This window comes from Felis catus, chromosome B1 (genome assembly GCF_018350175.1).
Source record: "Felis catus isolate Fca126 chromosome B1, F.catus_Fca126_mat1.0, whole genome shotgun sequence".
Classification (NCBI taxonomy): Eukaryota; Metazoa; Chordata; class Mammalia; order Carnivora; family Felidae; genus Felis; species Felis catus.
In genome coordinates, this window is record NC_058371.1 from 76,387,475 (window position 1) to 76,414,951 (window position 27,477).

Below are 27,477 nucleotides of genomic sequence, written 5' to 3' on the forward strand. Positions count from 1 at the left end.
ATACTTTATTTTAATACAGTTAAATTTAGTAATATTTTCCTTTTTTATGGTTGAATTTTTGAAGGCTTTCCCTGAATTCAGCTTATATAGAAATTTGCCCATTGTTTGCTATTGTATAGTTTCGTTTTTTACATGAAGGTTTCTAATCCCTTCTTCTGTGTGGTATGAAGAATGGATCTAATTTATCTTTTTTCCAAGTGGCTACTTATTTGTCCCAGTACTAAAGACCAACTTCGCCCAGATGATTTAGGATATCACCTTTTTCATATACCTGATATTTTAAATTGTTGGTCTGTTTCTGAACTTTTCTCTTTGTCCATTTTAGAGGTTTTGTAGTATATTTTAGTATCTGGTAGAGTTAGTCTGTCTTCATAGTTCTTTTTAGAATGTTTTCCTAGCTGAATCTTGGAAATTTATTTTTCTATGTTAACATTAGTATCAACTTGTCCAGTTTCATTATAAAGGTCATTGCGGGGAGTGCCTGGGTGGCTCAGTTGGTTAAGCGTCTGACTTCAGCTCAGGTCATGATCTCATGGTTTGTGGGTTTGAGCCCTGCTTCGGGCTCTGTGCTGATAGCTCAGAGGATCCTGCTTTGGATTCTGTGTCTCCCTCTCTCTCTGCCCCTGCCTGCTCATGCTCTATCTCTCTATCTCTCTCAAAACAAAACAAAACAAAAGACCTCATTGGTATTTTTATTGGGAACACATTGCATTTATTAAATATGTTAGGTAGAATTATATTGAGGCATTTTAGCCTAGAGCATGGAATATCTTTCCATTTGTTCAAGTCTACTTTTGTTCCTTTCGGGAAAGTTTATTATTTTCTTCATATAGACTTTTTGTTAAGTTTATTCTTTAAAAAAATTAAAAAAAATTTTTTTTATATTGATTTTTGAGACAGAGAGAGACCGAGCATGAGCAGGGGCAGGGCAGAGAGAGAGGGAGACACAGAATCCGAAGCAGGCTCCAGGCTCTGAGCTGTCAGCACAGAGCCTGACGTGAGGCTTGAATCCACAGACCATGAGATCATGACCTGAGCCGAAGCCGGATGCTCAACCAACTGAGCCACTCAGGAGCCCTGAGTTTATTCTTAATTTATTTTCTCTTTTATGGTGCTATTGTAAATGGGATTTTCTCACCTACTATATGTTGTAACTGGTTGTTACTTGTTGTCAGTGAGGTATTCTATACTTACTAAAAACACCCTTAGTTGGAAGTGAAATTTTTTACTATATGTCATTTCTTTGCATACATGTAAAGACAAGTATAAGCAACATAAATTGTTTAAGATATATCTGAAACTGTTGATATTCTTAGTCCAAATGTTCTAAATAATTTTTTAAACATTTATTTTTATATTTTGATTATTTATTTTTATTTTAGAGAGAGAGAGAGCATGTGGGTAGGGGAGAGGGGCAGAGGGGGGAGAGAGAGAGAGAAAGAGAGAGAGAGAGAGAGAGAGAGAGAGAGAGAGAGAGAGAGAGAATCTTCAGCAGGCTCCATGCTCAGTGAGGAGACTGACTAGAGGCTCAATCCCATGACCCTGGGATAATGACTAGAACCGAAATCAAGAGTTGGATGCTCAACTGACTGAGCTACCCAGGTGCCACTAAATCACTTAAGAAAAAATTTTAAAATGTTTATTTATTTTGAGTAGAGTGAACAAGAGTGGGGGAAGGGCAGAAAGAGGGGGAGAGGGAGAATCCCAAGGAGTCCCTGCACTGTCAGTGAAGAGCCTCACACAAGGCTTGAACTCAGGAACCACGAGATCATGACCTAGCTGAAACGGAGTTGGATGCTTAACTGACTGAGCCACTCAGGCACCCCCTAAAAAAATTGTTTTTTAATATTTATTTTTGAAAGAGACAAGAGTGCCAATTGGGGAGGGGTAGAGAGAGAGAGGGAGGCACAGAATCGAAGCAGGTTCCAAGCTTCAAGCTGTTAGCACAGAGTCCGACACAGGGCTCAAACCCATGAACCATGAGATCATGACCTGAGCCAAAGTCGGATGCTTAACTGAGTCACCCAGGCAGCCCTAAATCACCTTTTTTTTTTTAAAGTTTATTTTTATTTAATTTTGATAGAGAGGCAGAGAGAGAGGGAGACACACAATCCAAAGCAGGCTCCAGGCTCTGAGCTGTCAGTGCAGGGCCTGATGTGGGGCTCGAACTCAAGAACCATGAGATCATGACCTGAGCCAAAATTGGATGCTTAACTGACTGAGCCACCCAACTCCCCTCTCTGGGATGTTCTTGCAAGTCATTCACCTATTTGCAAATTTTGATGCTGGTACTTTCTTGATTTTATCAGAAGGTACTAATGGGGTGCTTTTTAAGACAAAGAACTAGGACTCAATCCTTTCTCAAATGATACTTAAATGGTTTTTGACAAGAATGGTTGCATTGTCCAGTCTTAGCAGTAGAAATAACCAAATTTCTACAGGGCTGCTGCTTGGTTAACAAGGTACCTCTGTATGTTATATGAATTCTTAGAGATACTTGAAATATGAATATTAAAAGAGCCTTAAAATTGGTGAAATACAGTATCTGGTCTTATTTTTCCTTGTCTCTCTCTCTCTCTCTATATATTTTAAATATTTATTTATTTTGAGAGAGAGCATGAGAGGAGGAAGGGGAGAGAGAGAGAAGGAGAGAGAGAATCCCAAGCAGGTTCCTGCATCGTCAGCCCAGAGCGTGACACAGGGCTCGAATTCACAAGCTGTAGATCATGACCTCAGCTGAGATCAAGAGTCAGACGCTTAACTGACTGGGCCACCCAGGAGCCCCATCAGTATTTTTGTTTAACAGTTTTATCTTCAAAAACCATGGTTTATTTGATTGAAATTTCCTTTTGTAGGAATTGAAACTTCATCAGTCTTAAGAGTGATTGCTAAAGTGGATTAAGCAAGGAAATAATAGCTTCTGTCTAGATTTAAAAATTTGCCTTTTTAGGGGCGCCTGGGTGGCTCGATTGGTTAAGCGGCCGACTTTGACTCAGGTCATGATTTCGCGGTCCGTGAGCTCGAGCCTCGCGTCGGGCTCTGTGCTGACAGCTCAGAGCCTGGAGCCTGTTTCAGATTCTGTGTCTCCCTCTCTCTGACCCTCCCCCGTTCATGCTCTGTCTCTCTCTGTCTCAAAAATAAATAAACGTTAAAAAAAATGTCTTTTTAAATTTCAGTTTTAGTGCATATGTTTAAATTATATACTACATTAGTAAAGTAGTGTATGCAGTGTTAGTGATATACCACTGATGTTAGAGGTCAGAATTTGGGCAACCTTGATTACTGAAAAATCATCCCTGAGTCAGATAGTATTTTGCAAAGATGAATGCAACAATATCTTTCATCTCATGTTCTTCCTACATTGTGAATAGAATTAATGTTCCCTCCTCTTGAAACCAGAAGGATTTTTGTGGCTTTCAACTTACGGAATATGGCAGAAATGAGATGATGTGACTTTTAAGGGTAGGCAGAATGCTTGTGCTTAGAACCTTGAGCTGAAGTTCAACTCAAGACTACCAAGTTGTGAAGGAGATTTATAGAGAGGCTCTGAAACTATAAAAGAAAGAGATGTCCAGCCATCATCATCTCCAGCAACCCCTGCTCTTGAATGTTCCAGGTCTTGCCACTATATAACTGCACCTGCCCCAAACTGGAAAGTGAGAGTGTTTGAATATTTAACAGAGGGCTGTATTCAGACTGCCCAAGAAGTGGCTGGGCTGCCTGGGTGGCTCAGTTGGTTAACTGTCCAACTCTTGATTTCATCTTAGGTCAGGATTTCACAGTCGTGTTTTGGCTCAGGTCAGGATCTCATGGTTGTGAGATTAAGCCCTGTTTCAGGTTCCATGCTGAGCATGAAGCCTGCATAAAATTCTTTCCCTTTCCCTCTGTCCTTCCCTTGCTCTCTTTTGTGCATGCTGGTGCAAATGCTTTATCAAAAAAAAAAAAAAAAAAAAGACTTTGTTGACTCAGTATTTTAAATTCAGTTGTTTTTATTGTGATAAAATTCACATACCTTAAAACTCAGTATTTGAAAGCATACAATTCAGTGACTTTTATTGTATTGACAAAGTTTATGGCTAGTACTACTAATATGAGAATGTTTTAGTCACCCCAGAAACAGATCTTGTGTCCACTAACAATCACTCCCCATTCCTCCTTCCTTTCAGCCCCTGGCAGCCATTAGTCTACTTAACAGCTCTATTATTGACTCATATTTAACACTTAGTTTTTAAAATTGATTGTCTAGCTTTCTTAGTACATTTGAAATAATATACTAGAAAGATCTTGAGGGTGGTTTTGGCTCATTTAATGGTAGTGGAAGTTACAACTGAGAATGTTAACAATATGGAAGACAATAAAAAAATGTGTGTTTGATTTTCTAAAGAATAGTAATGATACAACTAATGAATGACTGTGCCATCAGAAAAATGTTATTATTTTGTTATCTTTTTAGGGAGCCATGGAATTGGGCATTTCTTATTAGAATGTGGGGGAAATGCTGATAATAAAAAGGGCAAATACAGTTAGGAAGGGTACTTTTTTCTATTTCTGAAATAAAAAAGATAGTTATGAATGGATGTTACTAAGTCATATCCATGTTAATATTTTCTTCCTTTCTCCCTTGGTCTCTTTGTCTTAAATGCATGGTTTTTTTGAAAGAAGAAAAATGTTTGGTGTAAATGCTGACTTTGAAGCTTGGGAATGGACGACAAATTTCTAAAACTCAGTGTTATTCTGCTATTAGAAATAAAGCAAATGCAAGTTGACTAAAAAAAAAGTAAATTCTTTTTAAATTTATTTATTCTTGAGAGGGGGGAGAGAGTCAGAGAGAGAGGAAGAGAGAGAATCCTAAGTAGGCTCTGTGATGTCAGTGTGGAGCCCAGTGTGGAGCTTGAACTCACAAACCATGAGATCATGACCTGAGCTGAAATAGTCAGATGCTTAACCAGCTAAGCCACCCAGGCGCCGCCCCTCCAAGAAGTAAATATTAGTATTTACCTTTCAGTGTTGTTAACATTAGGTGAAATACTGTCAGTAAGAGGGGAAACACTATTAATTTTCCAGAAAATATTTCATCCTACTTTTAGATAATTTCATATATTTATCCTTAATTTTGAGAAAGGTATCCAAGCCATCTGTGTAATTTCCCCTTGGAAACTTGGTAAAACTTGGATTGTAACTTCAAACATAGAAACAATCATTTTTTAATAACATTTTTTTTTCTAATAAAAAACAGTGGTCTTCAAAGTAGGATGCTTAAGATGACTCACTAATGTAGATGAAAAAAGTATTAGAATTTATATTCATCTCTTAATGGGTAATAAAGTAATAAAAAATGAGAAAAATATTTAGTTTCACAGTGGTCCCCTTCATTTGTTCAGATGAGATTTATAGCTTGTGTGGCATCTTGAGGAAGCCTAGGGGGGGCGGGGGGTGATAATCCAAACCTCACCTGTGTATTTCCTTTCAGTTTATTGTGATGTGTTTACTTGTGTCTGAGTAAGTGGATTTAAAGATTTTAAATAGTAGACTTATTAGCAGAATTTTGTGATGAGGAGTGATTATAAAAATCTTTTAATACTCAGAGGTTCAGTAGTTATAGCATGATAAGAGTTTTTAAACCTTAAGTTTAAAGATGAGATAGGCATTTTTCTTTTATAGATAAATTTTCTTCATTTGAGTAACTTTCAGTGTTATTTTTATAAATATTAACACAGTCTTTCCTTTGGTGTTTAAAAGTAGCATTTTAGCTTTGAGTGACAAAGAACTTTAAAAAACAATTTTTTTTTAAAAGTAAGCTCTGTGCCCAAAGTGGGGCTTGAATTTACCACCTCCAGATCAAGAGTTGCTTTGTCTACTTACTGAGGCAGCCAGGCACCCAAGAACTTCTTTTGGAATGAAATGTATGTGTGAAAATGGATGTGTTTGGAAATATTTACATTATTTTCTCAGTTTGTTGCTGAAAAGTATGTGTTGTAAAAGTTGTACCTTGAAAAACACAGGAACAAAATTGTAATCTATTTTCTTCAAATGAGTTATATGTTTTGAACTTTCATTTCAAAAACAATACACTTGTAATACATTTGTAAGAAAAACTGGAAAATTATAACAATTTTGGCAAAGCCAATGAATGTCATCTTACAATTGGATTTACATATATTTGTGTACTCCTATTTTAATTTGTTTTGACATTAAAACTAAGATTAGACCTAATTGGTGTATCATAGTTTAAGCCAAGATTGAAAAAAAATGGGTATTTATTCACATTGCTTTCAATTTTTAAAAAAGACAATAATTTAGAGAAGAGAGTGCAGATGGATTTTTTATATCAGTATAAAAATTCAAAAAATTGCTTATCTCTTTACCTTAATTTCTTTTTCTTATTTAAAATTTTTTTAAATGTTTTTTTTTTAATGTTTATTTTTGAGAGAGATGGAGTGTGAGTGGTGGAAGGGCAGAGAGAGAGAGAGAGAGAGAGAGAGAGAGAGAGGGAGACACAGAATCGGAAACAGGCTCCAGGCTCTGAGCTGTCAGCACAGAGCCTGACACCAGGCTTGAACCCATGAACCTTGAGGTCATGACCCGAGCCAAAGGTGGATGCTTAACCAACTGAGCCACCCAGGCACCCCTCTTATTTTATATTTTTATATTAGATTAGTATTTAGTAGTCCATATATAATTTATGGATTAATATGTCTGTGAGCTGATTGCTTAATTTTTTACTGATAGGAGTGTGTAATCTGAGGTTTAGAGGTCATTAATCCAGATTATTGTCTGATGTTTCGGGGGAAATTTGAACTCTGCATCACTATTGAAGTGTTTTTGCTTGGAGGGCCGCTATTCTGTTAGGTCATGTAGAATTTGAGCACACAGTGATGCTATATTCAAAGTAATTTACATGTTGCTCCAAATTTGTCAAGCTTATTCAAATATTTTTCTGCCTCAGTCTCTTTCTATTCTCCTCTTCTGGGCCTCCAATGACATGTATATTAGACTTTTGATACTTCCATATGTCCCTGAGATTATTATTTTCTTTCCAGTCTTTCTCTGTTCTTCAGATTGGATATAACTTATATTTATTTACCTTCATAATTACTGATTATGTTCTCTGTCATCTCTGTCCAGGCTGTCCAGGCTTAGTGTATTTTTCAATATATCTTTTACTTACATAGTTTCTGTACTGAGAATCTCTATCTTTCCACTTATTTCATGTTTCTTTACCTTTACCTCCTGAAGCTTAGTTATAATAGCTGCTTTAAAATCTTTGATAACTTCTGCATCTGAGTAATCTACTTGTAACATGTTGTCATTTTTATTGAAGTTCATCACATTTTCCTGACTCTTGTAGTTTTGGTTTCTGTCCTAGATTTTGTGAATGTTATCATGTTATCTTGTTAGACCCTGATCTCTGTTACATTCTTTGGAGAAAAGTGATTTTTTTTTTTTTTTTTAGCAGGTTATCAATTTGGTTAGGGTCAGACCACAAGTTCAGTATTGCTTTCTGAGTGTGGTGGTTAGCTTCCCCCCCCGCCCTTTTTTTTTTTTTTTAAATTAAATTGAAGTATTGCTGACGTACAATACTATATTAGTTTTGGGTATACAGTATAGTGATTTGATATTTATATACATTATGAAGTACTCACCATGAAAAGTCTGGTTATCATTTGTCACCATATGAAGTTGTTAAAGTATTATTGACTATATTTGTTCTGTTGTACTTTATATAAATCCAGTGACTTATTTATTTTATAACTGGAACTTTGTACCTCTTAATCCCCTTAACTTATTTTGCTGAGTCCATATTCCTTCCCTTCTGGCAACCTCCAGTTTGTTCTTTGTATTTAGATTCTGTTTCTGTTTTGTTTTATTTATTCATTTGTTTTTTAGATTTCATACAGTGAAATCATACAGTATTTGTCTTTTTCTGTGTGAGTTATTTCACTTAGCATAATACCCTCTAGGTCTATCCACGTTATTATAAATGGCAAAAGATTTCATTCTCTTTTATGGCTGAGTAATATTCCAGGGTGCTGTGTGTGTGTGTGTGTGTGTGTGTGTGTGTGTGTGCATGCATGCATGTGCGCATGTACGTGTGCACACATGCACTGCATTTCCTTTATCCATTCATCTATTAGTGGATACTTAGATTGCTTCCATATATTGGCTATTAATAATTATGCTGTAGTGAACATAGGGGTGCATTTATCTTTTCAATGTAGTGGTTTTGTTTTCTTTGGATCAATAACCAGATGTAGAATTGTTGGATCATATGGTAGTTCTAATTTTAATTAAAAAAATTTAACTTATTTTTAAATTCTTGTATAATTAATGTACATGTTACATTAGTTTCAGGTGTACTGTATAGTGATTTGACAGTTCTATACATTACTTGGTGCTCATCATGATAAATATAGTCTTAATCTCCATCTATTTCACCTGTCACCCCACCTACCTTCCCTCTGGTTACTACCAGTTTGTTCTCTATATTTAAGAGTTTTTTTTGGTTTGTTTTCTTTGTCTTGTTTCTCAGATTTCACATATATGTGAAATCATACCGTATTTGTCTTTCTCTGATTGACTTGTTTCACTTAGTAGTATACTCCTTAGATGCATGCACATTGTTGCAATTGGCAAGATTTCATTCTTTTTTTATGGCTGAATAATACTCTGTTGCATGTATTAACCACATCTTCTTTATCCATTCATCTATGGATGGAAACGTGGCTTCCGTATTTTGGCTGTTGTCTATTTTTAATTTTTGTTTTGATTGCTTGGTTTATTCATTTATTTAATTTTTACAAAAGTTTATTCTTAAATGTACAACTGAGACAACACTTCATTCTAGCTATAGGTGGCAACAGATGCTATGACAGGGAATCCAGATGTTTAAACAGGAATGGAATTAAAGATCACCATTGCCTGAGGCCAAGGAACAACTTACTTTTTGCCAGATTTCTTAATTCCACCTGTGGCCAGGCGTCCTTTCCCTACAACCTGTGCTTTTAGCTACTCAAGTTTCTTCTGCTCCTCTTTCTGTTTCTGCTTGAATGCTTTATCTTCCTCTTCTATCTCCTTAGCCTGCTTCTTTGGCTGCTTGAGGGGCTTCTTACCACTTCATGGCTGTATGTGGCTCCTGCTGTCCTTTTCCCACACCCTCCCCCAAACAGGAAGCCTATTTCGGGGCGGCTGGGTGGCTCAGTCGGTTAGGTGTCCGTCTTTTGGTTTTGGTTCAGGTCATGATCTCAGGGTTCATGGATTTGAGCCCCATATTGGGCTCCGTACTGACAGTGTGGAGCCTGCTTGGGATTCTCTCTCTCTTCCTCTCTCTCTCTGCCCTTCCCCTGCTCACTCCCTCTGTCTCTCTCTCAAAGTAAATAAATAAAAAAAATTTACTCTCTCAAAGTAAATAAATAAAAAAAAAAAAGGAGTGTCTGGGTGGCTCACTTGGTTGAGTGTCCGACTCTTGGTTTTGGTTCAGGTCATGATCTCATGGTTTGTGAGTTTGAGCCCTGCATTGGACTTCTCACTGACAATGTGGAGCATGCTTGGGATTCTCTCTCCCTTTCTCTCTGCCCCCCCCCCCCCCCAAATAAATAAAACCTAAAAAAAAATAAATAAATAAACAAAAATAGGAAGCCTGTTTTTAATTTTTTGAGGAATCATCATGCTATTTTCCATAGTGGCTGCACCAATTTACATTCTCAACAATAGTACACACGGTGGTTCCTTTTTCTCCACATCCTCATCAACAGTTATTACTATTTTTTGCCTTTTTTAAAAAAAAGTTTATTTATTTTTAAGGGAGGGAGGGGCAGAGAGAGAAGGAGAGGGAGAATCCAAAGCAGGCTCTGCCCTGTTAGCATGGAGCCTGACGTGGGGCTCGAGGCTTGATCTTGCAAACCACAAGATCATGACCTGAGCTGAAATCAAGTGTTTGATGCTTAACTGACTGAGCCACCCAGGTGCCCCTATTTCTTTTTTATTTTATTTTAATTTAATTTAATTTTTTGAGAGAGAGAGTGAGTGAGCAGGGGAGGGGCAGAGAGAGAGGAAAACAGAGGATTCAAAGTGGGCTCTGTACTGAGAGTGGAGAGCCCAATGTGGGGCTCAAACTCAGGAGCTGTGAAATCATGACCTGAGCTGATGTTGGCTGCACAAACAACTAAGCCACACAGGCTCTGTATTTTATTTTATTTATCTTTTAAAGTTTATTTCTTTATTTTGAGAGAGAGAGAGAGAGAGAAAGAGAGAATCCCAAGCAGGCACTGTGCTGTCAGTGCAGAGCCCAACATGGGGCTCGAACTCACAACCAGTGAGATTGTGACCTGAGTCAAAATCAAGAGTTGGATACTCAACTGACTGAGCCACCCAGGTGCCCCCAGGTGGCCCTATTTCTTGTCTTTTTGATACCAGACTTTCTGAATGGTATGAGCTGATATCCTGTTGCGATTTTGATTTTCATTTCCCTGATGATTAGTAATGTTGAGCGTCTTTTCATGTGTCTGTTGGCTCTCTGTATGCCTTCTTTGGAAAAAGTCTCTTTAGGTTCTCTGCCCATTTTATTTATTTATTTTTTAGTATTTGTTTTGAGATAGAGACAGACCACAAGTGGGGGAAGGGCAGATAGGTAAGGAGACACAGAATCCTAAGCAGGCTTCAGGCTCTGAGCTGTCAGCACAGAGCCCTAAGCGAGGCTCGAACCCACGAACTGCAAGATCATGACCTGAGCCCAAGTTGAATGCTTAACTGACTGAGCCATCAAGGCGCCCCTGCCCATTTTTAAATCAGAATGTTTTCTTTTTATTTTTATTAAAAATTTTTTTTTAATGTTTATTTTTTATTTCTGAGGGAGAGAGAGAGAGACAGAGCTGGAGCAGAGGAGGGGCAGAAAGGGAGGGAGACACAGAATCTGAAGCAGGTTCCAGGCTCTGAGTGTTAGCACAGAGCCTGACACGGGGATCAAACTCACAAAACGCGAGATCATGACCCAAGCCAAAGTCAGATGCTTAACCAACTGAGCCAGCCAGGCGCCCCTAGAATGTTTTTTTGGTAATGAGTTGTATGAGTTCTTTAAATATATTTTGGATACTATTCCTTTATCGGTTTTATCATTTGGAAGTATTTTCTTCTATTCCTTAGGTTGCCTTTTTGTTGTGTTGATGGTTTCTTGTGCTGTGCAAAAACATTAGCTTGATGTAGTGTTTTTTATTTATTTTTGGTTTTGTTACCCTTGCCTGAGGAGACAGATCCAAAAAATATTGCTAAGACCAATATCCAAGAGTTCACTAAATGGTTTTGTTTTCCTTTAGGAGAGAGAGCGAGGGAGGAGCAGAGAGGGAGAAAGAATCCCAAGCAGGCTCTGTGCTGTCATTGCAGAGCCTGACATGGTGCTTGAATCCATGAACTGTGACATCATGACCTGAGCAGAAAGTAAGAGTTGGGTGCTTAACTGACTGAGCCACCCAGGTGACTCTAGTCAACACAACTTTTAAAATTACAGCTCAGGCACCTCTCAAACTGCTGCCTCTGTGATGGCTCTTGGAGCAAGTGAGTCTGTGGTGGGCTCTTTAAAAGCAAGAATCCTGCTTTTTTGGTAGCCTTCCTGTTCTTCTGAAATTAAGCCCCAATGACTTTAAAGCTCCTAGAGTTAAGCTCTGCTGATTTTCAAAGCCAGACATTACAAAGCCAGATGAGTCCCTACTCATCTCCTTGACATAAGTGTGTGGGGGGCAGGTGCTCTCTGTAGGGTTTGAACCCTTCCTCAGAGTGTACTTTTGTGCCTTTGATATCCCTTCCACTTGGGGGGTCCTGTGCTAACATTGTGAGTCCCAGTCAGATTGCATCTCTGCCCACTCTGCCCTTCTTGATGTGGCTTTTTCTTTACATCTTAAGCTGTGGAAGAATTGTTCTGCTAGTCTTCAGGTCATTCTCAGAGTTGCTCTAAATGTAGTTGGAGGCTTAGTGTGTCTTTAGGAGGAGACAAGTTCAGAATCTTTCTACTTTACCTTCTTAATCCTGATTTGGTATGGGTGGTTTTAGTATCATTTCAGTTTTCAAGACCTTTGCCTTGCTTCTTTCGGCCTGTCCTGTGCATGTGCCACTCAACCGTTTGTTTTAGACTGGTTTGGTTAAATTCTCAAAGCTTTTTCTTTGTCCGTTTGGGTCTGTCATGTGCCTGGCTCAGGAATGAGCCTGCAACTTATGTGGGATCATGGAGAACTTTTCCTCCCCATGACTCTTCTATCCCTTTGCAATCTATTGCCGGTTTGTCTGACTTGTAAGACAGAAATTTTATCTGGATTTAGTCCCTTCTATTGCTCTGCTATGCAGCTCCCTCAAGGCAGAGTCTGGGCTTGTTCTTAAACATTTCTATGATAAAGAGTAGCCTTTATTGTAGGATTAGTTTAGCCCTGCTGCTATGGCTTGCGATCCTTTTGGAGGAGCATGTGCTCAAAGCCTTAGATGTTGAAGATCTTTCTACTTGGGACACAATTCAAACTTCTCTCAGCTCTATGTGATCTGTGAGAATTTTTCAACTGATAGCTTCTCAGTAGTTGTTCCTTTGGTGCTATCCTGAGTCTTACCGTATGCCTGTGAAGTTTGGTGCTCATCCAAATACTCCAGGGGACCACTATTTAGCTTCATGGAACAATTTCTCTGGTAACTTCCCTTGGTACTCTGCTCCTTGAAATCCAGCCACCTCGGTCTCCCTGAAATCTCATCTGTGTTTACTCAGCTCATGAGTCTTGTTTTTTCAATTCAGCGAGACTGCCATCTTTTAATTCTTTGAGATGGCTGTGCTCTGCTGCGGTTCTCCTTCTCTCTATAGTAGTTTAAAAAGTACCTCTAGGCACAAAGTTGAAGGCAGTCTTAACACATTTATTTCCCTTCTCACAGGGATCTCACTCCAGTTTTTTCTATTGTCCAGTGTTTGAAAATAGTTGCTTTGTCTATTTTGTTTAGTTTTTCAGTTGTTTATGGTGAGGGGTTAAATACAGTATGTTACTGTGGGAGTGGGAGTGGAAGATGTGTTATCCAGTTATTTTTTAATGAAACAGTACATTGAACAAATTTTTGCTGCATAACAATGCAAAATCTGGAGGCTTAAAACAATACATGATAGTGATATCTCATACTAGTATAGAATCTCAAAAAGTCCAGAATCTCATCATCTAAGTTCGAGTCCAAGTACAGGTAAGACTCCTTAGGTAAGCTTCCTTTAGTAAGCTCTTTATGGACTGTTCCTCTAGTTCTTTATGTTTTATTTTTTTTAAGTTAAAGTTTATTTTTAAAAATAATCTCTGTACCCCTTGTGGGGTTCAAACTCATGACTTCGAGATCAAGAGTCACATGCTCTTCCTACTGAGCCGGCCAGGTGCCCTTCTAGCTCTTTAAATGTGTAAGACTAGAGACAACTTATCTGCCCCCTACTCCAACATATAATGGTGTAGTAGCATTGGTCCCTAGCAGAATAACTGCTAGACATGTTCTTCTTTAAAAAGGGCGGAACACACAAGGAACTCACTTGTCTATAGTAGGTCTGAAATCCTGCTGGGAAAATGTTGAAAGTTCCTTGGTTTGGTTTCTCACTGGGAATAATTTTCCATGGCTCTTGGTTTGTCCTCTTAAGTTCTTTCTTCTGCCATCTGAATCATGTTCCCTTTTCTAGAAAGATGGCGTATCTTTACAGCTGACCAGAAGTCTCAGCTTACTTCCTGCCAGTAGAAATCTGGGGATCCAAAGGCTTTTCTTCATCTGTCCTGTCTCTAGTTTTCTTAATCCAGCCTGGCAGTGTTTCAATACATATGCCTTTTAAAAATAACTTTGTGGGTTTTTCTCGTTAATTTTCTTGAGGTTCACTTTCCACTAAACAAAAGCTTCACTTACAGATACCTTCAGGATTTGTTGAAGAGATTTTACAGTACATAATTCTAGGAGCTGGTTTACCAGTATCTGTAAGGCTGTCTTTGTGTGTAATTCTGGAGTTTGAGGTTCATGAGGCAAATGGTCAGAAGAGAAGATGGATGTAAAGTACAGGAAAGCAAGAATAAGCTGGAGCCCACAAGTACAAGTTGGCATCCACAAGGACAGACTAAAACCTGTGTCAGGACTTGCTTGTTGTTTCTGACCTTGATGATGAGTGTCCTGTGGGAGATGGGTGTCTTTGTCATGATACATAATACATATATCTGGCCTAGAATTATGAGAAGATGAAAGAAAATATAGGAGTAGGTAGGGCAGTGGTGCTACATAAAGTGCTTTAAATATTTTGGCTTATTAGGTTAGAATTTTAGAAGTTCAGTTGCTGGGGGTGCCTGGGTGGTTCAGTTGGTTAAGCATCCAACTCTTAGTTTCAATTTAGGTCATGATCTCACGGTTTGGAGATTTGCACGCTCTCTTTCCTCTACCCCTCTCAAAATACATAAATAAACTTAAAAAAAAATAAGTTCAGTTGCTGGATCAAGTGGTATGAATGTTTCATTAAGGCTTCAGAGGCTTTTCTAGCTATGCTTCTATTAATACATATGCTCATGTTGGAATAACAGGTTTATTGTACCATTGCATGCATACATTTATTCAAATTTCTTTTTTTAAGTTTATTTATTTAGAGAGATTCAGAGAGAGGGAGAGAGAAAGAGTGAGCAGTGGAGGGGCAGAGAGAGAGGGAGAGAGAGGATCCTAAGCAGAGCTGTGAGATCATGACTTGAGCAGAAATCAAGAGTCGGATGCTTAATCGACTGAGCAGCCCTGGTGCCCCTTAAATTTATCTTCTTTTGATCATCCATTACATTCAAGTAGATGCAGAGAATACAAAATTGTCATCAGCTTTTTCAGGTTGGTACTGAAGACACTAACAATTTATGCTACTGCCTTACTATGAGGAATAGTGTGTATACTTTTGGTTCTTATGAGGTTTTTTTTTTGGTAGTACTTTGCATAGATCTTATTGTTAATTTTGTCCACAAAACATGAATAATATCTCTAACCAATGAGTGCATCTTATATATGATGAAGTGCATAGTTGCTGCTTGATTATTGTTTGTTGGTAGATTAATTTGGAGTGATCCATTTTTGTATTCTGTTTTTCTAACCTTTTCTTCTTTGCTGATGCTTAAAAGCCTATCTGGTAAATTTTTAATTTAGAGTTATTGAGGATTGATCGAAGCTGTCAAATTTCTATGTTGGCAGGGTAAATGTAGTTAGTACTGTCATTTTGGATAATGAACATTTAATTTCAGTTTTAGAGGATTGTATGTGATAACATGTAAGCAAAAGTTCATAATGTTAATATTTTAAACAATACCCCTTAAACATTTTTTTAAATGTTTGCTTATTTTTGAGAGAGAGACACACACACAGAGTGCAAGCAGGGGAGGGGCAGAGAGAGCGGTAGATACAGAATTCCAAGCAGACTCCAGGCTCTGGGCTGTCAGCACAGAACCCAACAGGGGGCTTGAACTCCCTGTGAGATCATGACCTGGGCTGAAGTCGGACGCATAATCAACCGAGCCACCCACTCGCCCCTAAACAATAATCCTTTTATAGTAACTTAAAAATGATAGATACAAGGGCTTTAGTTGATTTCAGTATCTGCTCTTGTATTTAAACATCTTAATTAACAATGTGTGTAACCATATCTAATTCAGTAATGCAAGAGTTTCCCTCCTCTCCTTTTTATTTTATTTTTTAAGGTTTTATTTATTTGTTTAAACATTTTTTTTAAGTTTACTTATTTATTTTGAGAGAGAGAGTGTGTGTGTGAGCAGGGGAGGGGCAGAGAGAGAGGGAGAGAGAGAATCCCAAGCAGTCTCAGCACTAATGGTGCAGAGCCCACTGCAGAGCTCAGACTCAGAAACTGTGTGATCATGACCTGAGCTGAAACCAAGAGTCAGACACTTAACTGAGCCACCCGGCACCCCAGATTTTATTTTTAAGTGATCTCTGCACCCAGTGTGGGGCTTGAACTCACAACCCTGAGTTCAAGAGTCCCTTGCTTTACTGACTGAGCCAGCCAGTCACCCGCATCTCCTCCCCGCCCTTTCAATAGTTGAAATACACATTTTAAAAATTTATTTAAAATATTTTTTTAGAGAGTGAGGGAGAAGGTCAGAGGGAGAGAGAGAGAGCAAGAGAGAATATCTTTTTTTTTTTTTAACATTTATTTATTTTTGAGACAGAGAGAGACAGAGCATGAATGGGGGAGGGTCAGAGAGAGAGGGAGACACAGAATCTGAAACAGGCTCCAGGCTCTGAGCAGTCAGCACAGAGCCTGACGCGGGGCTCGAACTCACAGATCGCAAGGTCATGACCTGAGCTGAAGTCGGCCGCTTAACCGACTGAGCCACCCAGGCGCCCCAAGAGAGAATATCTTAAGCAGGTTCCACGCTCAGTGCAGAGCCCAATGCAGGGCTGGATCCCACAACCCTGTGATCGTAACCTGAGCTGAAATTGACTGCTCAACTGACTGAGCCACCCAGGTGCCCTTCTCCCTTTTAATTTCTAACTACTTCAATGTGTACCTTTAAAAGTTAAAGACTAGTTTTTTAATGTTTTTTTTTTAATTAATTTTTTTGAGAGAGATTGAGACAGCACAATTGGGGGAAGGGCAGAGAGAGAGGGGAGACAGAATCCCAAGCCAGCTCTGTGCTGTCACTGCAGAGCCTGATGTGGGGCTTGATCTGTGAACAGTGAGATCATGATCTGAGTCAAAACCAAGAGTCAGATGCTCAACCTATTGAGCCACTCAGGTGCCCTGATGATGTTTTAAATCAGTAATTTTCTGGGGGTGCCTGGGTGAGTCAGTTGGTTGAACATCTGACTTTCGGTTTTGGCTTAGGTCATAATCTCACAGTTCATGAGTTTGAGCCCCACGTTGGGTTTAGTGCTGCTGGTGCAGAGCTTGGTTGGGATTCTCTTTCTGCCCCCCTCTCTCTACCCCTCCCCTGCTTGCTCTTTCTTTCTCTTTCTCAAAATAAATAAATAAACTTAAAAAATAAGTCTCTCTTTGTCTCAAAATAAAAAATAAAAATGCAAAAAATTGTTTTCTGCATTCATTAGCTAGAATTTTCTATAATGAAGAACTATATAAAATCAACAATTTGGTTATTACCTCCGGGAAAAGAGGATAAATGTTTGATCCCTGTCTCAGGGCTGTCTCAGCCTGTCTCAGGGCTCCCATCCCACGACCCTGGGATCATGACCTGAGCTCAAATCAAGAGTTGGACGCTCAACTGACTGAGCCACCCAAGCACCCCTAAATGCTTAGTTCTTTACACTTGTTTTCCACTTTTCAGAATGATGAATTGTTTTCTTTAAGGAGAATTGAGTAATAGCTTACTTGGCAAAAGATTGACACAAATTTTCATTCAGACATCTTTTTATCTTATGTTTCATCATATAGTTATGAGAATAGAATTATTAGAGGTTTTTACATTATAAAAATTATTAATTTTATATATTTTGCTTCTTTTGAAGTATTAATATAGAACAAAAAGATTAGACTTGATAACAAGATGAATTATACTTTTTTTAAAATAACAGTTTTTGTCTTCCTAAGTTTGCCAGTCTTAACACTATAAGAAGATACTTGATCAAACTATTAATTTACTGAAAGTGAGGCCATGTAATCTGAACCAAAAGAGAACGTGACACTGAAGTGCTACAGTGAGGGAGTATTGCTATTGGATGAAATTTCAGGTAGGAAATAACTGCACTGTTTGGTATCAGGTAGTCAAATTAGTATATTTCAGCTGATTGCTTTTAGAAAATGAACGCTAGCAAAAATTGTTTTATTCTTAAAGTACTTGTTTTTCTTTGAATGGGAAACATTTTCATTTATAAAAATGAAATGTGAGAGGAAATGTATATTTTTAGCGTTTCTTCTGGCTTTTTTTTTTTTGAATAGAAAATTTGTTACCAAGTATAAGAAAACGTTAATTTGTTTTTCTTTCAGAGTTGCCAAATCTATCTAAACATCTGGTTCACTTTGTTAAATGCTGATGTATCGTTTTATTTTTTCCCCAGTTCCAGAGTTTGTTTCTGTATAACTTTTCTGCAGTGTTTATATTTGTCATGGAGAGCCATTTTTTTTAGCTCTTACCTTATTATTTGCTGAAGCTATTTGAATACTGACTTAAATATTATTTTTGTTTGTTTAAAGCATTTGCTAAGTTTCTAGGATATATGTACAAAACCTGAAATTTTAAAAGAAAGTTTTATAATCAAGTCTTTAGTAGCCTACCTTTTTAAAGCTATTGCACAGCCTGGTTTTAAACATACTACTTTATTTTTATTTATTTTTTTCACCAGCCAGAGATCATGTTTATTAACACTTGAGGATATTTCTTTCCAGGTTTTGAATATCAGGATCGTACTCTCAGTATTTGGATTTAGTTTTTGTTTTTTTTCAGGTAGTGATAAGTTTTTTTTTAACTTGTTTTATTTATTTTTTTTATTTTTATTTAAAAAAATTTTTTTTTTCCAACGTTTATTTATTTTTGGGACAGAGAGAGACAGAGCATGAACGGGGGAGGGGCAGAGAGAGAGGGAGACACAGAATCGGAAACAGGCTCCAGGCTCTGAGCCATCAGCCCAGAGCCTGACGCGGGGCTCGAACTCACGGACCACGAGATCGTGACCTGGCTGAAGTCGGACGCTTAACCGACTGCGCCACCCAGGCGCCCCTAGTTTTTATTTTTTAAATAAACATACTACTTTAAATGCACCTGAGATGGTTCTGATTTGTGTCATTTTTTTCCCTTAATTTTTAAAAAATCTTTATTTTTGAGAGAGAGATAGAGTTCAAGTAGGGGAGGGCCAGAGGGAGAGGGAGACACAGAATCTGAAGCGGGCTCCAGGCTCTGAGCTGTCAGCACAGAGCCCTACGTGGGGCTTGAACCCATGAACTGAGAGTTCGTGACCTGAGCTGACGTCAGATACTTAACTGACTGAGCCACCCAGGAGCCCCCTGATTTGTTTCATTTTTATAGTATTGATGTTGTATAAGGTACTTGTAAGAGAATCTGTAAATATTTTCTAATTAGTTTCTCAGTAATTATAATGGTACAAAGATACATTGTGCCAGCATGATATAAATCTGTTGTTCATCTTCGTCTAATTACATTTATATATTCTTCCCAATCTGTTTGTGGGCTAGCATTTAATATGTTCATTTGTTTTTTGTAGGGTGTAAATTCTTTCCACTTACCTCCTTGGGCCAATCTAGTAACCCTTGTAAAATGGTAGAGGAAATAAGAGCTCCTAATTTTTCAATTGCTATGGCTGTTTGCTAAATAAATTTCAGTTCATATTATGATTAGGAAGAGAATGGAATTTTGTCACATAGTTACTCTAAACTGAAAGCATTCTACTAGTTCTTTGGCTTGCTTTAATTTTTTTTTTTTTTTTTTTTTTAAGTAGGCTCCACACCCAATGTGGGGCTTGAACTCATGACCTGGAGATTGAGAGTTGTATGCTGTACTAACTGAACCAGCCAGATGCTCCTGACTTTCTTTAAATATAGATTTTAGTAATACATGACGAACCAGGTATATTTCTAGATTGTCACCTTTGTGCCAAATACTCCCTTTGGAATTATTAGACTTTATCAAATTTGTGTTGTATTGAGTTGGGGCAAGTGAACATAGCCTGGATGAGGTAGAAAGACCAATTGTTCCGAGATAACATCATAAAGAGGCTCAGATCCCTGCAGAACTCTGATTGGCCTGACTTAAATCACAACCCTACCACTGAAAGAGTATATCTGACAGTATATGATATTATGATTGTCTAACCTGTTTCTTATGCCATTCTGTGAAATTGGCAGGACTGTATCCCTACCAGGACTCTCAAGTCAGTTGAGAGTTTCCCCCATAGAACCAGAGTAAGGGGATTATGAAAGCATGCTTGCCAGAGAAAGGTAAAATACATCAACTTTAAGGGTTGTACCAAGTTGAAATAAGTGAGCATATTTCGAAAATGTGCTAAATACCATAGAGCTTTATAACAGTTTTATTTTGTTTTGAAAGACAGTATCTTGCATGGAATCAGACAAACTTCAGTTTAAGTCTGTCACTTCTTAGGTTCTTGGGCAAGCTGTGTAAACTTTCTGATCTAGTTCCTGTGTCTGGAAAATTTAGGGAATGATAGTATCAACCTCATAGGATTGTTAGAATCTTTGGGAATAATGTATGACATGTAGTTCCTTCTATAGTTTTCCTTCTTAAGAGCTTACAGTCTGATGGAAACCAGAGTTGTGCAAATATCCATCGACTGATGAATGGATAAAGAAGATGTGGCCTGTATCTATATACAATGGAATACTACTTGACATTGAAAAAGATTGAAATCTTGCCATTTGCAACCATGTGGATGGAAGTAGAGAGTATTTTGCTAAGTGACATAAGTCAGAGAAAAACAGATATCATACGATTTCACTTATATGTGGAATTTGAGAAACTCAACAGATGAACATAAGGGAAGGGAAGGAAAAATAAGATAAAAACAGAGAGGGAGGCAAACCTTAAGAGACTCTTAAATACAGAGAACAAACGAAGGGTTGCTCGAGGGGAGTGGGTGGGGGGATGGGTTAAATAGGTGATGGGCATTAAGGAGGGTACTTCTCTGGATGGGCACTGGGTGTCATATGTGAGATGAAGCCCTGGGTTTAACGTCTAGCCAAGACTACACTGTATGTTAACTAACTGAATTAAAAAAAAATAGTGTACATACTGGTTTATATAAAAAAAAGATAACTAGCAATAAAGCAATTAAGTGTGAACTGTGCATGCTTTGCAATGTGACAAAGCTATAACAGTTCAGAGTAGGGAAACAGTACGTTGTTTTTGGTTTTATCTGGAAATGTCTGTTTGTAGAGGTGAGAATTGAGCTAAACTTTGAATTTTAGGAAGGGAGAGTAAGGATAAGGAAGTGAATTTTAAAGCTCCTTGTTATAAGTAGTCTGGACTGGCTTGACTGGTAAGATTCTATGGGAAGAAAATGGGAGGTGTGGCTTTTTGAGATTTTGCGGGGTAAGCGGAGTGATTGGAAATGTTATTTTGTATAGGGGTTATTACATGGCTAAAATGTCTTGAGAAGGTTGATACGAGTTTTGTAATAAATTGGAGTTATTTTTTGGTGAGAAAAATTTTTCATGTACATAATATATTACTGGTTTTAACTCCTTTTCATCCAAACTAAATTAGTCTTTTCTTAAAAATCAATATGTAGTTGATATTTTAATGTAATAGTAGATCTTAAATAACTAATAGGAGCTAGACGAAGGCTTATGTTTCTATGTTGTTTAGATTTCAAGGCCATGAGCTTGTCTGTGGCCTCAGCCTGGGATTTCTGATGGCAAGATATAGAGTCATTTAAATATTAATTCTCACTAGAGCCATCTCATTTTAACCCCATTCTTTGTACCTTCTGTTTGTTTATGCTGATAGAAAACACATAGTAATAGATGTTTTGGTAAATACAGGTTCATTGCCTTTAGTATGCTTTTGGTTGGGAAAACTTGTTAACTGTGTTAAATATTTCACCTTCTAGCACTGTTTACCTTCCTGGTTTTGTGATATGTTAAACTATCTGGAAGAATCCTGATACACCATTTAACCAATTTGAACATTAAGACAAATATCAATGTAAGAGCAAGGAGGAAAGGCTTAGCATGTATGAAAATGAGCTTCAAAAATACCATTTGAATATTTTTGCTTTTAGGGCATTTATTTTCTAAGTGCAGTGGATTGATTAAATTATCCTTCTCTACCCATCGTCCACCACAGTCTCCACTTTGCTTTTCTCTTTCTTTAGGGGTAAAACACTTTACATAATACTGAGACTAAAAACAAAATGAAGATGGATCATGTATGAAAGATTATCTTTATTGATACCATCATGTTAGTTGGTCATAGTATCTGAGCCAGTATTAGGTTATCTTTGGGATGGTATTTTTTCCAGGATTTTCCGGGCTATCAAATATAATGACCATTTTTTGGGTCTTTGTTTAATATTTTGTATGGATGATAGATTAATAGTTCAAAAATGAATATGATATCTCTCTCCCACCTCTTTTTTCCTGCCAAATAATCTCCCCCTAAATGAATTTAGTCACTGCTAAAGAAAACCTGAAAAGTAATTATTATTGGCACCTCACACATCTTTCCAAATTTTGTTTGGGTCTTTATGAACAAATATAACATACTTGCATGTTTTTCCTCTTTAAAAAAAAAAAAAACTTTATATATTTATTTATTTTAAAGAGTGTGGGTGGAGGAGAGGGGCAGAGGGAGGGAGGGAGGGAGAGAGAGAGAAAGAGAGAGAGAACGAGAGAATCTCAAGTGGGCTCCTTGCTTAGTGAAGAGCCTGACATGGGGCGTGATTCCACAACCCTGGGGATCAAGAGTTGGATGCTCAACCGACTGAGCCACCCAGGTGCCTTTCCTCTTTTTAAACGTATATATTTTTTTCTTTTTTTTAAATTAAAAAAAAATGTTTTATTTATTTTTGAGAGAGAGAGAGAGAGAGAGGGAGGGAGGGAGAGAGAGAGAATGAATGGGGCAGGGGCAGGGGCAGAGGGAGAGGGAGACACAGAATCTGAGGCAGGCTCCAGGGTCAGAGCTGTCAGCACAGAGCCTGACATGGGGCTTGAACTAGTGAACCACGAGATCATGACCTGAGCCGAAGTCGGACGCTTAACAGACTGAGCTACCCAGGCGCCCCCTTAAACATATATTTTCAAGGAAAAGCTTCTTGACATTGGTCTCAGCCATGACATTTTGGATCTAACACCAAAAGCACAGGCAAAACAAGAAAAAATAAACAAGTGGAACTGGTACATCAATGAGTAGAATGGACATTTTAACAATTTTAATTCTTCCAAGCAGTGAACTTGGAATACCTTTCCATTCATTTGCGTCTTCGATTTCTTTTATCAGTGTTTTATTTATGTTTTTCATTGCATAGATCTTTTACTATCTTGGTTAAATTTGTTCTTAAAGTATTTTATACTTTTTCTTGCTATTACAAATGAAAATTGTTTATTTTATGTCTTTATCAGATAGCTTGTTGTCACTGTGTAGAAATGCAACTTTTTTTTTGAATGTTGATTTCGTATCTTGCAACTTTAACAAATCCATTTATTAGTTTTAACAGTTATTGGTGGAGTGTATAGAATTTTGTAAAGGATCATATCATCTGAAAACGGATTAGTTTTTCCTTTCCACTTTGGATGCCTTCTATTTCTATTTCTATTTCTGTATTTGCCTAATTGTTCTGGCTAGTCCTTCCAATACTATTTTTTTTTAAAGTGGCCAGAGTTGACACTCTTGTCTTACTCCTGATCTTAGAGGAAAAGCTTTTAGCTTTTCACTATCAGTCAGAATAGATCATTGAATGAAGCTTTGAAAACCAGGGGAGCTCTGGAACCAGGTGCTGGAACTGAGGAGTTGATGCCGCCAGAATATTCTTTCTCCATTCATGGTGCAGATGAATTTCTCTGTATACATGGCAGGAAAGATGTCTACTGAAAGCTGCCAATTTAAGTAACTTTCCAGCTTTTGACCCCAAAGTACAAAAGCCCTTCCTTTCTACTTCCCAATTAAAAAGAAAAATCTTGGTAATGATTTTGATTGGCTTGAATTAGGTCACGTTTTCACTCCTGGATTTATCATTGTGGCCAGGAGAATGGCAAACTTGTATGTGTCCTCTCTATGGCCTAGGTGTGAGGTACTGTGACCTCATTGCCAGGAGAATGCAATGAAGTGGATGGGGGAATGAAAGGAAAAGTGAGTGCAATACAGGTACAAACAACATGTATCTCTTATAGTAGATGTTTGTTTAGGTTTCCAGTTTATTCCTTTATTGTTAATACAGTTCCTGTTTTCACATCTGATGAATCTTACTACATAAGAATATTGGTGTGAAATTATTATAAAGATCTAAAAGTTCATGTTTTTTGGAAAAAAAAGTAATATAGATACTTCTTTTACATATTGTAAATTTTGCTGTTCCTCAAAATAGGACTCAGGTTATAAAGGACTTCAAGTTATAAAGTATGAAATTTAACAATGTATTTTCTTTAAAATTTTTGTTATTGAAGTACAGTTGATATACAGTGTTTTGTTAGTTTCAGATACATAGCATAGTGATTTGGCAATTTTATACATTATGCAGTACTCACCAGAAAAGTATAGTTGCCGTCTGTCACCATGCAGTGTTGTTATAATAGTATTGATTATATTCCCTATGCTGTGCTTTTCATCCCTGCCATTTATTTTATAACTGCAAGTTGTTTGTACTTCTTAATCCCCTTCACCTATTTTCCCAAACCCCTCCCCCTATAACCACCAGTTTGTTCTCTGTATGAGTCTCTTTCTGTTGTTTGTTTATTTTTCAGATTCCATATGTAAGTGAAATCATAGTATTAGTCTTTTAAAATAACTTGGAAGCATTGAGAGAATGATAACGTGGGCTTGTTAAAGTAATAAAGGATCTTAAAGTATATGTAATGTTATGAACAGTTTTGCATATAATCAGACTCAAATACTGAAGTAATTGATTTGATTATTGAATGCTTGACATTTTGCTGTCTCTTTCATATTCTATGATGTTTTGATTCCGAGTAATATAAGTTCAGTGGACTTCTGACTGGTTGTCACATAGTGACAAATTTCTGATTTTTAAAATACATCATTGCCATAAATCACTAGTTTGCTAGATTGAACTAGAAAGCTATTAAAGAACATGGCAGTATTTACTGTAGATAAATGCAAATTTAAAAAGGTTCTGTGTGTGAAGGTTTAAATGATTTATTAGCTTTCACTGCACACATGAATCCAAAGTTATGTAATGGATTTAGAAAATTTCATTTCCTGTTTGAAGGCTCAAATTTGCATATTATTTTATAATGCAAATATTTGAATTGAGTCAATAGGGTAAATAAACTCTGTGTGATATTAATATATGCCTAATCGTTTTTTTGGTATATGGCAAGCCTTTTTTAGGTGTAGGACAAGTGATTAAACATACCCACTTTTTTTTTGTTTTTGTTTTTCTTTGTTTTGGCTGGGGTGGGGAAGCGTGGAAAGTTAGCGAAACTGGGACTGTGTGTCTTATGTGACTTCAGAATTTGTGCTCACCAGAGTTTTTTTGCTCTTTAATTTGGCTTTCATTTCCTGCTAATGAGCACTTTATCCAGGTTAATATATTTTTCTTTTCAATGGGAAATTATCAGTGGAACAATTTATCCTATGACAATTCTAAGTCACACCTCACATTAGTTAGTTCCTTTTTATCATTATTTTAATGTTTATTTTTTTGAGAGCGCGAGAGAGCATGTGCACGTGGAGAGGGGCAGAGAGAGGAAGGAAGAGGAGTCCCGAGTGGGTTTCATGCCAGCAGCAGAGTCTGATGTGGTGCTGGAACTCATGAACCGTGAGATCATGACCTGAGCCGAAATCAAGAGTTGGACGCTTAACTGACTGAGCCACCCCGGTGCCCCAGTTACTTATTTTTTAAATTATACTTTTTATTTTGAGATCATTGTAGATTCACATGTGGTTATAAGAAATAATAGAGAGGGGCACCTGGGTGGCGCAGTCGGTTAAGCGGCCGACTTCGGCTCAGGTCACGATCTCGCAGTCCGTGAGTTCGAGCCCCGTGTCAGGCTCTGGGCTGATGGCTCAGAGCCTGGAGCCTGTTTCCGATTCTGTGTCTCCCTCTCTCTCTGCCCCTCCCCCGTTCATGCTCTGTCTCTCTCTGTCCCAAAAATAAATAAACGTTGAAAAAAAAAATTAAAAAAAAAAAAAGAAATAATAGAGAGAGATCCCTTGTATCCTTTACTCTCTTTATCCCAGTGGGAAAATCTTAAAACTACAATACAATATTGACATCAGTGCAATAAATGTATAGAAGTTTCCATCAGAAAAGGATCTGTCCTTTGCCCTTTTACAGTCACTTCTAATTCCTGTCTGCTCCACTCTTCTTTAACCCTTGGCAACCACTAATCTGTTGTGGAGTTATATAATTTTGTGAGTTTCAGAATTTTGTATAAATGGAATCATATACCATATGACCTTTTGTTTTTTTTTTTTTTTTAGTACAATTCTTTGGAGATTCATCTAGATATTTGTGTGTGTCAATGTGTTTTTTTCCTTTTTATTGTTGAGTAGTAATCCAAGGTGTGAATGTACCAGTTACTTTAACCGTTTACCTGTTGAAGGGCATCTGGATTTTTCCCATTTTTTGGCTGAGACAAATTAAGCTGCTGTTAATATATTTGTGTACAGGCTTTTGTCTGAACAAAAGTTTTCAGTTCTTGGGGAGAAATACCAGATATATATTTGTTAGTATGTATAGCAGTTACATGAAAAAACTATTTCAATAAATTGCTACTCTGTTTTCCACCTAACTCTCATCTTACATTCCCACCAACAGCAGATAGGTGATTCAGTTTCTCTGCATCCTTGTTGGTATTTGGTTTTGTTATTATATTTTATTTTAGATATTCTGATAGATGTGTATCTGTTGTGTATTGTGTATCTAATGATATCTTACTGTGGTTTTGTTTTACATTTCTGTAAGAGTTTATGATGTTGAACATACTTTCATGTGCTTATTTATCTTCGTGTAGTCTTAGGTAAAACACCTATTCTTGTCTTTTGACACTTGACTTTTTTATTCTAATCTTCTGATTATATGATGATGATGATGATGATGATGATTTTGCTGTTGAATATGGAGAGTTCTTTATTTATTTTAGGTGTTTTCTTTTGTCAGATGTGTGCTTTGCAAATATTTTCTTCTAGTTTGCAGCTTGTCTTTTCACCTTCTTAACAGGATCTTTTAGAGATCAAAGTTTTATTTGATAAAGTTCAGTTTATCAGTTTTTCCTTTTTATGAGCCTTGGTTTTGATGTCATCTAAGAACTCTTTGCCTAGTTTTAAATCCTGAAGATTTTTTCCTGTGTGTTTCTCTGAAAGTTTTATTTTTTACCTTGAAATCTGCAATTTACTTTGAGTCGGTTTTTGTATAAGGTATGCTGTCTACTTAGGTGAAGTTTCATTTGTTCATTTATGGATATCTAATTGTTTTAGCACTGTTTATTGAAATTCTTCCATTGAATTGCTTTTGTATCTTTGTCAGAAGTCAGTTGAGCATATTTATGTGGTCTACTTCTGGGTTCTCTATCCCATTCTGTTGGTTTATATATCTGTTCATATGGCACTACCTATAGTGTTGACTGCTGTAGCAATAGGTCTTGAAATTGGGTAAACTAATTTCTTCCACTTTATTTTTCTTTCTCAAGATTGTTTTTGCTCTCTTAGTTCTTTTGCTTTTCAATAGTAATTTTATTTGTAATTTTTTTCAATTTTATTTATTTATTTATAAATGTTTATTTTGAGAGAAAGAATGAGTGAGCAAGGGAAGGGCAGAGAGAGAGAGAGAGAGAGAGAGAGAGAGAGAGAGAGAGAGAGA

General features: G+C 37.3%; 1 protein-coding gene and 1 pseudogene across 6 annotated transcripts in view; one reads left to right on the plus strand and one right to left on the minus strand.

Annotated features, from left to right (window-relative positions):
* Positions 1–27,477, plus strand: part of LRBA (LPS responsive beige-like anchor protein) — a 775,946-nt gene that overhangs the window by 42,268 nt on the left and 706,201 nt on the right. The window lies entirely within an intron of this gene.
* On the minus strand, positions 8,938–26,241 carry LOC109499331 (annotated as a pseudogene).